At 35.9% G+C, this 16817-nt stretch overlaps 1 protein-coding gene and 1 long non-coding RNA gene across 3 annotated transcripts in view; both read left to right on the top strand.

The window, feature by feature from the left end:
- The window catches only part of LOC127987559 (uncharacterized), a 1718354-nt gene that overhangs the window by 1540130 nt on the left and 161407 nt on the right, over window positions 1–16817 (top strand). The gene's annotated exons all lie outside the window — the stretch shown is intronic.
- Window positions 2793–10117, top strand: LOC127987625 (uncharacterized). 2 transcript variants are annotated; one of them, XR_008161277.1, is made up of 5 exons: window positions 2793–2965; window positions 4788–5709; window positions 5785–8298; window positions 9313–9377; window positions 9988–10114. It is a non-coding gene; the product is annotated as an uncharacterized LOC127987625 (long non-coding RNA). The 2 variants fall into 2 exon arrangements; XR_008161276.1 differs by lacking the exon at window positions 9313–9377 and having other exon boundaries at window positions 2796–2965; window positions 9988–10117.

Genomic DNA, 16817 nt, shown 5'->3' with positions numbered 1-16817 from the left:
GAAAGAAGAGTGAATGGAAGAAGTGTTGCTTCTATTGCATCGCTCTGAAGAACCTTTTAAGCACCTTTATTTTTAGGAGTCAATGGTGGTGGAGAAGGAAACGAGGAAAGAGAGCAGACAGGTGGTGACTTCAGAATCATATTGAGATTAGCAGAGGAGACGGGAATTTAGTCAATGAGTCCGGTGAAGTTAATAAACGTTTTAAAAATCATTTTACTTTACTATGAAAGTTACTGAGAACAAGAAGCGGTTTAGTTACCCAGATTCTTAAAAGTAACTTCACTTTCACTTCACAATAATTATAATAATTATTAATAATTAAAATATAATAAACGTTAATAATAATAATAATTTGTATTTGTATTTAAATTATTACAATTTTAAATTTATCATAAATAATAAAAATACATGTAGCCTAATGTATTTGGCTGGGCTGGGTTTTTCACATGATTTATTCCAAAGAGTTCTGCTGTTTTCCACCTGCACTAAGATCTCTGGCAGTTCATTTTAATGTATAATTAACATAAAAAAATCATGCTATTACACAAATCCGGAACAAATGAGCTTTTAATTAATGCATTTTTGTGTGTATTCCGCAGCTTCTAAACATTAGTGGAGAGCAGGGGCGAAATTAAAATTTTTCAGAAAAAAATAATTTTAAAAGATAATGTTAAAGACAGATATATATTTCTGCTGTGGCCAGTAACTAGGAAGTGTGATCTATCAATACCAGGTGGTGTTTTGTAGAAATGTAGAAAGACTTCAGTATAATTTCACTTTGAACTTAAGTTGCACATTGTTACTTTTGACCCCATCGGTTGGGTCAAAAGTAACACAACAATATAAGCTAGATTTTTTTCTGTTACTCTTATTTTTTTATTAAGTATACCTGACTATGACCTTGTTAATATGTAACTACAAACATATTTTGTCTTTTATCTTTGCAAAAAAAAAAAAAAAAAATTAAATTACATTTTCATATTTTCCTTTTAAATCTAAGTTTCAGCAAATGTCTCACAACCCGATTGTACAAACTTGTTTTCATATTTTTATTTCAGTGTATTTTTATAAAACATTTTTCAACAGAATGAACAAAATAAAAATTTAATTACATAAATTTTAAACATAATGTAATAGGCCTATTCATGTTTCCATCCAGTTGTTTTTATGCATCAGTTCAAAATGTGCATTAAAACATCTGGAAACACTGCAAATTCTTAGGTGGAGGTTTCAAAGGTAAAGTATGCCTAAAACCTAAATATAACTAATGAGGTTCCTCTCTGTCCAGAAAAGCCCTCTCATAAACATCTGGATAAAACCAGACCTCTGTCTGTCTGTCTGACCCTCACTCAGACATATTCTTTTGGTATAATATGACATAAACTTTTTAATAAATGATGCAAGACACAGAAATTTACAGTATAACATGCACCGACACAAAATAAATACTTCTTGTAACTGTCACGACCGGTGATACAAGGAAACACGGAGAGAGAACCAATTGCGAGTACGTCTTTATTTGAGGGGTAATCCAAAAAGCATAAACAGTCCAGGCAGGGGTCAATACCAAACACAATCAAAACATGAAAACAAAACACGAACACAAGGCAAGGGCAAGACTGATTGACGGACATGAATTCACAAGGACTCCGTGACACATACTAAGACAGACCGGGTTAAATACACAAGGAGAGACAAACGCTAATGGGACATTGATTGAGTGCAATGATTGGTAACTAGTGACAGCTGGGTGCAATAATTAAGCAGAGACGTGAGGAAGTGGTTCATAAAGTGACAGACACCGTGGGGACGGAGGACATCTAGTGGATTCCCAGGGAACACAACCCAGACACTGTGACAGTAACTGTAGCGGGACAAAAGTAACAATCGTTACCGCTTCAATAATTTACTTTTTGTACTCGAAAACAGTTTTACGGACCTAACTCTGGAAAACGATGACAAAATCATGTGATATTTCTCAGCTCCATCAAGGGTTGCGTGTTGAACATGCTGTCATAGCTTGGAATGCAAATGCAATAAGAGGCTCTGAGAAAATCGCTTTGTTACTTTCGTCCCACGTTACTTTCGACCCCGCTCTCCCTATACAGAGATCGCACTGCATGTGAAAAGCAAGCATTTAGGCCTAGCAAATGAGAATCGCTACAATTATTGAATATAGTTTGAGACAAAGGCCTTCTTAATGATTTTTTAAAATTCGTTTAAGATAATAAAAGCCAGCTGTTTTAAATAACTGATCAAAACTGAGCTCCACAAACAGATTTTCCAAAATCTCTGTCTGATAAAGAAGTGTATATTTGTCCTTCTCTGAAAGAAGTGTGGAAAATGTTCTTTCTGCATCTGAAGCAGCAGTGGGGTAATGAAATCAAAGGGAGACATCTGTACATGATACAAGATATATGGAAAATAAGAAGGAAATAAAAGAAAGGAACAAGTCATAAATAGACTGAGGATTGGACATGGCAAGCTAAACAAAACTCTTCATGTTAGAGGAACACCTGACAGGACTTAAGTGATGATGTCAGGAGGAGGAAACATTCAAGACATCTTTATATCATGTAAGAAATATATAGAACAATTCAAGAGATCAAGAATCCACTACAGTAGAGTATCATGTAAAAAAAATATAGAAACATTTGCAAATAATGACCAATGACGGATATGTGTTAAATAGGAGGACTGGATTGGAAGGACGAATTTAATTAATATATAGTAAGTTAAAGTGATAGCCTACAGCAGATGGCCGTAATGCAACACTATGGATGCCAACTGAAGTTAAAAATAAATAAATGAAGATTTCGCCTCGCGTCGCGGCGATGACGTCATCACCCGCGCGCTCACAACAACAGCCAGCGGCGAGTCTCGTGAGGCGAACAGTTCGCGATTCTTCACGTGTTTACATTATTGTAAAGGACACTTAACCGTTATTTAAGCAACATTCAAAGAGGTAATCTCTGATTTGTTTTCTTTCTGCGTCTGATGACTAAAACATTTCTCACAGCAGACGACGAGCATGTGAGGGAAATGACCAGATCTGAATCAGTTTCTATCAGCAAACAGTCAGAATAAAGTGAGCTGATCTGCTGCTGATCCTGAATGTCTTGTTTAATGAGTGTTTATTGAGAATGAGAAGTCACGTGCCGATTTGGGTTGATTTGGGAGGGGTCTGAGCCGGTCGACCCTGATGGAAGGATACGCTATCTGTTGCCAGGGGCAATGCCTTCAGAACTTCACAGAGGAGTGACTAAACATTTCAGAGCGCTTTCATTTTTGCCCATTTATTTTGTCGGCGGAACAGATCGAGACGGATCTATGAATACGCGAAAGAAAAGGAAGAAAGTAAAGCAATGCAAAAACATAAGGCGAAAGAAAGGGGACCTTACAGGAACAAGCTCACACCAAGCGCAAAACAGCGGTGTTTGGAGAAGCTCTCAGGCAGCTCCCTGCAGCGGCACAGAGACCTGAACAATTTACCTCAGTGCACACATATGGACATTGGGAATTATATTGTTTACAATGTAGGTCACTTTGCATTCACGCTGTTAATGGCTTAATCTAACCCGGACATTTACATCTTGCAATCACACATTTAACTACCCTAGCTAACCCAGAACTGGTTTGTCCACTTTGCAGCCCCCAACAAAAAAAAACCTGGTACAGTATGTGTCATTGGGTTAAAATCAAATTATAACTAAACATACACAGCTTTAGCCTACATCAAAATATGTTGGAAACGTTCGTAAACATTGAACATCTCGTTACAATCTAGTGTTCATTCGTAGTTAATTACTTTGTCATTTTGGTCAAGAAGTTAATTCTAAATGCAATGTAATTGCAATACGCTAAAACGCATGTGAATAAACTTACTTTGGCCAGTACAACACTGTTTTCTTCACCTGCTGTAGATGGACCCAGCCACAGCAGAAAGCCTCATAACTTTCCAAAGACTTGTGACTTTTAAACTCCTGCATTGTGTAGTAACTTAAACCAAAAAAATATATAATTCCCAATGTCCATATGTGTGCATGGAGGTAAATGGTCCAGGTCTCTGTGCTGCTGCAGGGAGCTCATATGGGTCGATATTTTGTATGCTTGAGAGCTTCTCCAAATACCGCTGTTTTGCGCTTGGTGTAACCTAAAAAAACTGTATTCCATTGTTCCTATGTTTTCCATATGTATCGTGTGAGGTACTGCAGCAGTTTTTAACGCAGCAGTAACTTGCAGGCATGGTAAAACAGTGCAGAATTGCGAGAACCTCCTCTTAACAACACATTTAAACAGTCCTGTTTCGCCGCCGGTATCATTCCAACGTGGCGGAGACCGTGATATCGAGGGAGGGGCTTTGTGCTATGACGACAACTTCTCATTCTCAATAGTCTGAGACTCATCAATATTATTAGCTGATCAAAATCCTCTTTATTTCATGATAATAGATCCTGTTTTCACCTCATTAATTATACTGATGACTTCAGGTCTGTTCATTGACACATTAAGATCATTTTGTTGCTGTCAAGATCAGAAAACAACACGGTTATCAGTTATTGTGACATTACAAGATAAAACTATCACAACAGCATTTCTTCATTAGTCTGTGATAAACCATGTTTCATATGAAACACAAAACTAAAACACATTCAGTTCAACTCAATTCAGTGGTGCTTTATTTGTACCTTGCAGATTTGTAAAATTATATTTCTTTGTTTATTCTTTCACTTTCTAAGTTCTTAGATTGTTTATATTTGGTATCTTTTAATTATATGTGTTTTCAGCTCACAAGCATTAAATCATCATGAAGAAGATAAATCTGAAGAGACAGAGTTTACTGAAGAACAGAGAGAACATGAGAGATCTAGAACCCTGCAGAACCAAACACACTGAAGAACAAACGGCTTGTGTTTATTCTTCATCCTTCAGTAATGAGGCTGAAGAACAAAGTTATCAGCAGTTCAACAGATTTAGGGTTTATATAAATAATAATATAATAATAAGTTTAATCAATAAATAATATAGGCCATACTTTCTCTCTCAGCGTACAGAATAGCCACTGAAACGCTAATTATATCCTGATTGTGGTTAAGTGAAAAATATTGGTCAGTTAATGAATTAGTTTAAAACAGTTATTAATTATCTAATACATTTTTAGTATAGATTATTAGTATTAATATTGTATTTATAATATGATATTACATTTTTGTAGTTAATCAAACATCATATAGATATCAATACAGAAACACTGGATTTATATCTGTTTTTTTTTGGGGGGGGGGGGGTATAGATCATTGAATCATTTTGTAAAAGTCTGTGAAAATTATTATAATGTTCTGTAGCCATAGTCAACTTTTGCATCATATTTCTAAAACTTAGGAAAAAATTATTTATAATGTAAGTAAAAAAAATTTTACTTTAATTTTAGATCTGATCGAGAAGAAACATGTCAAAACTGGAGAAAAATCTCTCACAGAGACTGAAAGAGTTTCTTTACTGAAGAGAAGAAACAAGAAAGTTTTACCTGCTCTCAGTGAGGAAAGAGTTTGACATACAAACACAACCTCAGTGTTCACATGAGGATCCACACGGGAGAGAAACCGTACAAGTGTTCACACTGTGACAAGAGATTCAGTCGGTCAGGAGACCTGAAATCACACGAGAGGATTCACTCTGGAGAGAAACCGTATCACTGCTCTGCATGTGGTCAGAGTTTCACTCACTAGTTTTCTCTACGAAGTCATCAAATAAACAATCACAATAACTAGTTTATCTTTACAGGTGTATTCCAGAAAGGAGGTTCAACAAACTCAGAGTTGAGGCGTCTACCAAAGCTTTGCTAATGGGTAATAAACTTATTCCCCTTGGCAAATGTACTTGAAAAGTCTTGGTTCCCTGCATCACGAATCGGGTGAGCTGGAAGTTTCCACAGAGTTGAAATTTGCTCAGACTAATGTGCGGTCACCTGCAAGCAAACATTTAATCTTAAAGGATTTCTTTGATTCTCAGAATTTGAACATTTTATTTTTAACAGAGACCTGGTTACATACAAGTGATACTAAGTTTACTTTCTGAGTTGCTACCGTATAACTGTGTTTTTAATTCCCCGCGGGTCTCTGGTGGTTTGAACAATATTTTAAAATGAGCTTGAATTGTCGGACACTGCACACTACACATTATGCTAGTTTTGAGTTGTTTCAGTTGAACTCCTCAATACTCTGTGCTGTGGTCTATCGTCTATCGTAAAAGTTTAGTAATGGGGGACTTAATTCACTTGAAAGTTCATCTGTGTGTGTTATGTATGTATTATTTATCGGTTTTTTTAAGAAGGCTTTGACTTCAAATCATTCTGTAATGCCAGCATATGAGGATTAAGATTGCTATATTATTCTCTCTATTCTGCATTTCACCTCTGTTGTAATTTATTTCTAATAAACCTGACATTGTATATTAATTATTGTGGTGACCGTAAGTAATCAGGTGACGTTCAGCACCATGTTCAGCAGCATCAGTGCCACCCTGTGATGTTCAGGACCAGGGATAGCTCCTCCAACACAGGTGTGCACAGTTTCTCCTCTGACAGAGAGCCTCAGCTGCATCTCGTTTAACTCTGCGTGGAGGACACTTGGTACACAGCAACCTACAAAGGGCTCCAACATAACGAGAAAACCAGACAGAGATTATAGAAAAGCACTGAGCACTGTGAATGTACTTTTGTGTAATGTACTCCGTACCATCCTGACCACTGTACTAAATAAAGATAAATCTACCCTAACTTGAAGATCTAAATAACTCTATAATTGATATGCTAAATAGATGCTATAATAGTCTATCCTGATCGTTTTCAATACTCGCAAATCCAACTCCTGACTCACTACAGTGATTTTGACGGAACAAGATGGTTTTATACTGCCAAGAGCGCGGTAGCTTGTACCAAGGGGTGTGGTGAGCTGGAAACTGCTTACGTCACCTGCCACCGCTTGCGTCACTTGCCACCGCAACATCCAATAGGAAAAATCAACTGCAGTTGCCACCGTTCAACCTGAAGAGGGCAGCACTCAGACGTTTTTACACCATATATTGTAGAATTAAAACACTTTATACTCAAATGTCAAAAAAGTTACTCGAAACAATGAGCAGCACTAATAAAGCCCCATTCTTATAGATCATTAACTAAAAAAAGTTGGTTTAGGGTTTAGTTACTCTTTAAAATATAAACGTTATGTTTAGTGCAAACAAGTAATACATTTGCAATATGATTATTGTTTTAACTGCAATAAAATAATGTGTAGCTAGTTGAAATTAAATTCTTGCTGTAAATATAAATAAATAAATGCTGTTTTTTCTATGATAAAATATCAATGGGTATTATAAATGATTAAGCCTTCATATGTTAACATAGATTTATAAAATGGAAAGCAACCAGAGGTCAAAAACGCGAAAAGGCGAAATGTAAAAAAGGACAAGTAATAAGATAAATATTCATATTTAACACTGTAAAGAAAACATTCTGATTGGAGCATGTAAATTACCAGTTTGGTAAGTACGTTTTAAAAACGTTGGAAGGAGATATACGAACGTGATAAAAACGTTTATAAAACGTTGTGATAAAAACTAATTTATAATGTCAAAAAAAAAAAAAAAAAAAAAAAAAAAGAAACGAAAAAAACCCCCAGACATTTTGAAGCTGAGGTCGAGGATTGTATTTATTTTAAACTAAATTATGTATTGGTTGAATTTTTTATTCTATATGTGTATGTGTTCAAGACACATCCATTGAAGTTAATTGTAATTAATCTATCTCTCCCTGTGTTATAAATTAATTTATTAAACATTTGATTTTTAAATTAAAGTCAAAACAACTGAAAAACGAGACTTTGCCTGCTTTATCTTAACTGTTGAATAATTGTTGAAAAAAAACGTTATCATGACATTTTCACAACGTGAAAAAAAAAAAAAAAAACGTTTTTACACCGTTGTTGTATTTGTTGGGTAATAACGTCTTTTATCGAGCATGAGGAGGTGAATGGTGCTTCTCAAACAGAAAGATGCATCCTGAAATTCAGATGATCAGTACAGACTCGTTTTCTTTCAGCTTATTTTCGTGAATTTAAAAGCTTGCATCCTTCCGTTTGAGAGACGCCCAGAGATAAGCTTCGACTCTTGATTCCAAACGGCCCGGAATTCCCCACATTCCCACATTTCCCGACTGCAGCGAGGACACAGCGCAGACAGCAAGAGAGAAGTAGCTCGTTCGATTTGATCCACTTTATGTCCTAGAAAACATTTATACAGGTAGGTTATAACTTAAGCACAGACACTACTAATTTCGGTATATTTAATGCAATCCGATCCGTCCGAGAGATATGAGAATTAATTGCTGACAAGCGACAGGCCCAAATAACAGAAAATATAGAGTTTTAAATACTTATAAATTCGCTTTTATTGTGGACAAGACCGCAAGTAAGTTTTCAAAGAGAGGTTATTGAACACGAATCTGTATTTCTGCTTCTGTGTTTTGCTGTTGTTTTTGTGATGTGAAATCGAAAGTATTTTAAACAGACATTTGAGGAGGGTCTGTCTGCAGACTGCTATACAGGGGCGTAACTTGAAGTTGTCCAAATCACGCAGAACCACGCGAGATGTCAAAATGAGATTTTGTCGGGCTGAGTTTGAAGCCGCATACCCTTTAATAAGGCACTTAATTTCACTAAGTACTAATTTAACGAGTGCTAAAAGAGTATAAACTCTACAGAAGTATGAATGTGATTTTGATATCATCATCCGCTATGTTGATCATGTGACCTACAAAGTTAAAACAAGCGCAAAAACAATAAGTGACAGGTTTAATTAATGTATAGTAAGTATCTTGATAATGAAGACAATGTCCCATGTTGTTGTCTTGTTGAGGAAACGGCTGCCTTTTTATTTTCTGATTGTAGTATAGCCAATACTGTTAATTTAAGTTTTTCTATTTTTAAATCCACTAATGTGATCAAGTTTTATCCTTCAATCATTTTGTTTTATTAAGAAACCCAAAATCGTTATCTCTTGAATATTTTTTTTTTAATTTTTAATCCTCATTAACATTTTTTTTTCTTGTCTCATACTATGATGAACACATGAAATTTTATTTACCGTTTTATGGCATTATGATTGTTCATTGTTAGATGCAACCGTCTTACCCTGATCTTTTATGTAATAATTTGGCAATAACAATAAAAAGAGGGATAGGTGCACTAACACCTCACAGCATCACTGACTCAACAGTCCAGTAAAGTTTCCCTCAGCGACTCTATCTGCACAAAGGGTACGTCGATCAGCTGCTCGAAGATCTCACCTTTGGAGAAGACTGTTGATTTGACACTAAAAATGTAAGTATTACTACTTAAAAATTAACATTACCCCATAATGAATTGCATCTTTTGCCCACCCCAACACTGACGTGCAATAATAGCGATAAACTGCAACCAATAATTATATATATTTTATCTTAAAATGACACTTTGGTAAAAGAAGCATGTCGATGAATGTGTTTTCTTGTTGTGACATAGCTATACAGGAATATACACTAGTTGAACAAATGCAGCCAATATGAATACATACATTTTCATTCAAGCAATTAATACATGAATGGATACAATATTATATTTAATTTACTGACAACAAGAAACATGAATAAATGATTAAATGAATGTATAAAGCATAGCATCACAATAAATGCATACATGTGCAAGTCAACAACATATAAAACAAATCTTCATTCAAACTCTCCATGAGCACCACTACCTGGAAAACATTTACACAGAGTTTACAAGTACATGCATTGATTTATTACTTTTGTAGTGGGTTCAAAACCAGCAGTGTGTCCTTGAGCAAGGCTCTTTTCTCCAGGCTGATCAGGGGTTTGTAGGCCCCTGTAATAAGAGCACTGTCACATTTTTACCAAAGTCAAATCCTCTGTGTGTTTTGGTCTTTCTCTAGATCCTCTCGCTGGCTCTGGGGTCACTGAGGATGAAGAGACCACAGCAACACCCGGCTCAGATGAGACAGTAAGGGCAGGTGGAGTGATGGAGCACCTCATCTGTGTCACTGGACCATTTCTCCATCCTCACAACACACACCTGTCAGTCTGCAGACATTTCAGATCCTGCAAAAATACACACACTTAATACAAAAAGTCATTTTAACAGCACAATGTTATCGGATCTCTGCATCAGAAGTAACACAATGATCTTACTTTATCCTTTTGTTTCAGGTTTTCCCTTTTTCACAAATGCACCTTTCCTTGCAGGTCCTGCTCCACCACAAAAGATCTGCAGCAAATGCACAGAAAACAAGAATAAGAAAAGTGCTGTAATAGTTGTTTAAAATTACAATAATTCAAATAGACTACAATTTAAGATTTAAAAGATTTCGGTAGTGTCCTTACACAAATCCTTTGATGGCAGCTTTCCTTCATCAGTCACTCAGCACTGGATAAACACACGTGTGTCTCATCTGTCCCTGTAACATCCAGACAACAGTCAGTCTCCTCTGTGATTTATCTGTGATATACTAGATTTACATGTTGAGTTAGTTACTGATGTAACTCACTTTTTATCTGACAAAAATGTTCCTTAAATTATCAATATTGCAAATGGACAAATAAAATAGATAACTTATGTAGATTTGTTTGTACACATGACTTACACTCATCTAAAGCAGTGTTGACAACAGTGAATGAATTCTACATAAAGAGCACACAGACATCACTCAGTTTCATGTCTGTTAGATGTGCTCATCTAATACTGATCAAACATTATCCTGTCAGATGATATAAGACGTGTACTTAATGGAACTCCCCTGTAAGTTATGCACTATTAAACGAGTTTTTACAGCATAATCACAAATATGCTGTATTATGTAGGGTATTATTATAGGGTTTAGATTAAGCCAGGATTAGTTCAATTAGACTTGTCTGTGAAACAGGGGGATAGCGTCTTTACACATTTTGCTAATATGTTGCTTACTTTACTCCTTAGTTTTAATAGATTATTAACTCCAAAAACGATACCACATTGTGAAAATGACTTCTACACTTCAATTTAAACAATTATTTTGGGAAAAAAATATATTCTCACCCTTGTCTCTCGGCACCATAGACAGCAAGCTGTCATATTCCTCTTCTTTCAGTTTAACGGCGGTTGGCATCCAGCTTTTGTGGGAAGTCGTGGCCTAATGGTTAGAGGGTTGGACTCCCAATCGAAGGGTTGTGGGTTCTAGTCTCGGGCCGGCAGGAATTGTGGGTGGGGGGAGTGCATGAACAGTTCTCTCTCCACCTTCAATACCACGACTTAGGTGCCCTTGAGCAAGGCATCGAACCCCCAACTGCTCCCCGGGCGCCGCAGCATAAATGATGAACACTGCTCCGGGTGTGTGCTCACAGTGTGTGTGTGTGTGTTCACTGCTCTGTGTGTGTGCATTTCAGATGGGTTAAAAGCAGAGCATGAATTCTGAGTATGGGTCACCATACTTGGCTGAATGTCACATCACTTTCACTTTCACTTATTGGTGCATTACCACCCATTTCTGTTCCGGAGTGTGGGTCAGATAATAGGTTTTCCTACTAAAACATCACTCACATTGTTCCATAACATTAATATAACACACACATCAAATCCTGCCTAAAACCCCTGCTTTCCTTGAAAACATAATCAATATTCTACTCTGTGCCCTATTTAAAGCAGCAATATTGCCAACAACATCTAATTTTAACATCTCGTGTGGTTCTGTGTGATTTGGACAACTTCAAGTTACGCCTCCTACTTCAAGTTACTCCTCTTTCAAATTACTTTAACAACATACCGAAATCACAGATAACCAGCAAGAAAAATATAAATAAATAAATATAAAACTGATTTGTGTTTGGGACGCTGTGAGCACGGAGACTGTGGTGTACACCGTGAGTCTGAAAAGGGTTATCTTAAATGTGAAATATGAACGATTGCGCTTAACAACCGAATAAGACCAGGGCATTGTTTGTAACTCACTTTATTTTATATAGTGTTTTTGTTGCTGTTGCTGCTAACTGAACATATTTCTTCATCTCATTAACCTCATCATCTCCAGGTCACACTGAACAGCAGATTGTTGTCTCAAGCCAGTGCTGATCAATGACAGTTTAGCTGCAGTCTGTCAGAGAAAAGAGGAAAGATGAGTCTCTCACAGAAACAGAGGTAAGACTGAGTCTGTTTTCAGAGAAGCATTTTAAACACTGCTGCACTTTCAGAGGATTGCTGAAAAAAACAAAACCTTAACAAACTTTGTTTTATATTTACAAATGATTTGCAGAACTTCAGAGCTTCATAACTGCCTAATTTAAAAAAAGCATAAAACACATAAAATACAATAAACCCCACACCTAAATAAGTGTATACAGATTTGTTAAACACATGTGAGTCTGTAAACAAGAATGACTGCTGTCTTTAAAACTCTGCAGATGTTTCTGTGAAGGACTAGAGAAAATATGTGTCAATATAAAACACAGATGAAGCTCCTGTAGAAAAGATTCTCTTCTCTCTTTGTGTCATTAGTGTAAGATCAGGCTCACATGTGTCTGTGAAGAGTGACCAGTCAAAGGGTGACATGCCGAACTTCAGTGAGAGAAAAACATCTATCAAAAGGTATTTATTATCTTTGACATTATAATGTTGTTTTGGCTTATTTCTCCACTAAGATGCTTGTGATAGAAATGAATGAAATAAAACAATAACTCACTGATTTCCTCTTTATTGAACTCAGTCTGGAGCTTCTTTCCAGTAACACAATCACACAAGCAGACACAAGGAAGTATAAATTTACCATGAAAATAGATCATGCAGCCAAACATGAATATGTCTTTCCATCTATCCATAGTCATAGATGAACAAATGCATGTCTATACTGTGCTTCATTACCATCCTCAACAGTGAAGCTCTTTAAATGAGACTGAAGGAGCTCCTGTAGTAAAGTGTTTTGTTCTTTGTGTCATTAGTGTAAGATCAGACTCACATGTGTCCAGCTCTGTGTCTGTGAAGAGTGACTGGTCAAAGGATAATCCACCGGACTTCAGTGAAGAAACAACATCACGAACCAAACGGTATTTGATCTGTTTCCTATTTCGGTTTAAACATAGACTGTGTCAGAAAGTGTGTCAGTGAATAATTATCATACAACTACTTGTAGTCCTTTATTTTTTTTTTACTTATTTAATGGTTTTCTCTTTGCTAAAATGTTTAAAATATACTTTGGTCATATATATATATATATATATATATATATATATATTCCCTAAAAATTCAGTATTTTGATATTTTTTTTTTATTTACTCTCAGGCTTCAGTATGAAACATTAGATCCAGATTTACAGTCTCACAGGAAACACAAGAATTTTACAGACAGTCTCCTGCAGATCTTCCAGGTAATAAAACACATTTTCAGGAATATTTAATAATCATAATAAACAAATATGTTATTGAATAATAGTGTGACAGAACTTTTTATTTCTACTTTTTTCTTTTTAAGAACCTATAAAATAAGAAAGCCTATTTTTATTAATATTTACAACAAAGTAATATTTGTCTCAACTTGATTTTTGATTAATATGTTTAATTACTGAATAAATAATTTTAACCAAATATAGGATTTTGTTCTCTCATTCATTCTTTTCTTTCTTCGTAGGATCTTGAGAGCAAAATAATCACATTTCTAACGAAGGAACTGGAAAAGTTTAAGAAAATATTACAAAAAGAGGACTTGCAATACTTTGTGAAGGACTTTATTGAGAACAGATGCAGTATGAAAGAAGCAGCTCTTGATCTCACGCTCTACTTCCTGAGAGAGATGAAGCAAGATGAAGCTGCTGATACTCTAGAAAGTAAGAGACTCGTAATCATCTGTCAGATTGTCACTTATAAATGTAGAACAGAAAATATGATTAAACAATATCTGTGTTTTTGTTTCTGTTTAGATGAGCTGGTCTTCATTCATCAGCTAAAGTGTAGCCTAAAGAAGAAGTATCAATGTGTGTTTGAAGGAATTGCAAAGCAAGGAGACTCTACACTTCTGAAGAACATCTACACAGATCTCTATATCACTCAGGGTTGTAGTGAACAGGTCAATACTGAACATGAGGTGAGACAGATTGAAGTTGCTTCCAGACGTCATGAATCACAGGAGATACAGGTTGAGTGCAAACATTTGTTTGAAGCACCTGAACAAGACAAGCAGATCAGAACTGTACTGACAAAAGGAGTTGCTGGCATCGGAAAATCAGTCTCTGTGCAGAAGTTTGTTCTGGATTGGGCCGAAGGAAAAGAAAATCAAGATATCAGCTTCATATTTCCTCTTCCATTCAGAGAGATGAACTTAAAGGAGAAAGAAAAACTAAGTCTGATGGACCTTATAACTCAGTTTTTCCCAGAGACAAAAGGACTGAACCTTACAAGAAGAAATCAATTCAAAGTCTTGTTCATTCTTGATGGATTGGATGAATGTCGACTTCCTGTAAACTTTAAGGATAATGAGACGTGGTCTGATGTTTCATCACCAGTCTCTCTGGATGTTCTCCTGACGAACCTCATCAAGGGAAATCTGCTTCCTTCTGCTCTCATCTGGATCACCAGCAGACCAGCAGCTGCCAGTAAGATTCCTCCTGACTGTATCGACCGGCTGACAGAGATACGAGGATTCAATGATGCACAAAAGGAGGAGTACTTCAGAAAAAGATTCAGGGATGAGAATCAGGCCAAAGAAATCATTGATCGTGTTAAACAATCAAAGAGTCTCTTTATCATGTGCCACATCCCAGTCTTCTGCTGGATTTCAGCCACTGTTCTCCAGAACATTTTAGAGGAGAAAAGAAATAATGTTGTGAAAAACAATCAGGCTGATGATGTCTCCAAAACACTGCAGGAGTCAAATACTGAAGACACTCCTAAGACTCTGACACAAATGTACACACACTTCCTCAGATTTCAGATCCAGCAGAGCAGACGAAAGTATGATGGAGAACATACACCAGATGTTTCCTGGGATAAAGATGCCATCTTTTCACTGGGGAAACTGGCATTTGATCAGCTGGAAAGAAACAATGTGATCTTCTATGACACAGATCTGGAAGCCTGTGGTATTGACGTCTATAAGGCATCAGTGTACTCAGGCATGTGTACCCAGATCTTTAAGGAGGAAACAGGGATCACTCTTGGTACCATGTACTGCTTCGTTCACTTGAGCATTCAAGAGTTTATTGCAGCCCTTTATGCACATCTGTTTCTAGACATCAACAAGAAATGTGTGTTTGATCAAGACTCTACAGAACAGGAAAACAAAAGTAAAACCATGATTGATTTGCTCAAGACTGCAGTGGACAAGGCACTAGAGAGTGATAATGGACACCTGGATCTTTTTCTTCGATTCCTCCTTGGTTTGTCACTCCAGTCCAATCAGAGACTCTTACAGGGTCTGTTGACACATGAAGAAGACAATGACCAAAAAAAAAAGGAAATAGTTCAGTACATCAAGCAGAAATTAGAGTCTAATCTGTCTCCAGAGAGATCCATCAATCTGTTCTACTGTCTGAATGAACTGAACGACCAAACTCTGGTGAAAGACATTCAGACCCACCTTAGCAAAGGAAGTCTCTCATCTGCTGATCTTTCACCTGCCCAGTGGTCTGCTTTGGTCTTTGTGTTGTTGACATCAGAGGAGGAGCTGGAGGAGTTTGAGCTTCAGAAATTCAAGAAATCAGACGAGTGTCTCATTAGATTATCAGCAGTCATCAAAACCTGCAAAAGAGCTCTGTAAGTTATTTAATATATCTTGTCATGTTTTGTTCTCATCTTAAAATGACATGAATCTACATTGATACATAGCAGGCTTGGACACCACAATTTATAGTGATAATTAACCATACACCAGTTATAAGTAGGGATAGGCCTCACGATACGATATTATCACGATACTTGTGTCAATATATTGAGATATTCTGAGATTCTGAAGTCTCTTCCGGGTCTATTGTGAGCGCGACTGTTGTGACTGTTGACGTACAGTGTGAAGTAGTAATTTTTATTTTATAATTTTCATTTTTGCCTGAAATAACCCTTTCATATTAATTTCAACATTTACTAATTCATTATTAAAATCAACAGTTGTGCTAGTTAACAGTTAATGCACTCTTAATAAACATAAACTAATAATGAACAACTGTATTCTCATTAACTAACTTTAAGAAAGACTAATAAATACTGTAATGTATTGTTCATTGTTTGTTTGTGTTAAACATTAATGGAACCTTATTGTAAACTGATAACTTAATATTAATAATCAATAAATACTTTTTTATCCACTTCAATGTAACAGAATCAGTTATAAGTTGTTGGATTTATTTATTAATTTTTTTTTGGACTATCTAAATGATTATAGTCCTACAAAGTTCTTATTATCAGTTCACGGCATATAGATATAACATGTTACATTACATTTACATTTATTCATTTAGCAGATGCTTTTATCCAAAGCGACTTACAGATGAAGACAGTGGAAGCAATCAAAAATAACAAAAAGAGCAATGATATATAAGAGCTATAACAAGTGTCAGTTAGGTTAACACAGTACACGTAGCATGGGATTTTAAATAATATAATAAATAAACAGAAAACAGATAGAATAAAAAATAATAAAAAAGAATAGAGCAAGCTAGTTAGAGGTCTTTACACATACACACACACATACATATACAATTGCGTAATAAATGAAAAGAAAATAGAATACAAAAAGATTAGAAAGGTAGTTAGA

This window comes from Carassius gibelio, chromosome B22 (assembly GCF_023724105.1).
Source record: "Carassius gibelio isolate Cgi1373 ecotype wild population from Czech Republic chromosome B22, carGib1.2-hapl.c, whole genome shotgun sequence".
Classification (NCBI taxonomy): domain Eukaryota; kingdom Metazoa; phylum Chordata; class Actinopteri; order Cypriniformes; family Cyprinidae; genus Carassius; species Carassius gibelio.
Note: the sequence above shows the minus strand (reverse complement) of the source record. Positions and strands in the feature narration are given on the sequence as shown.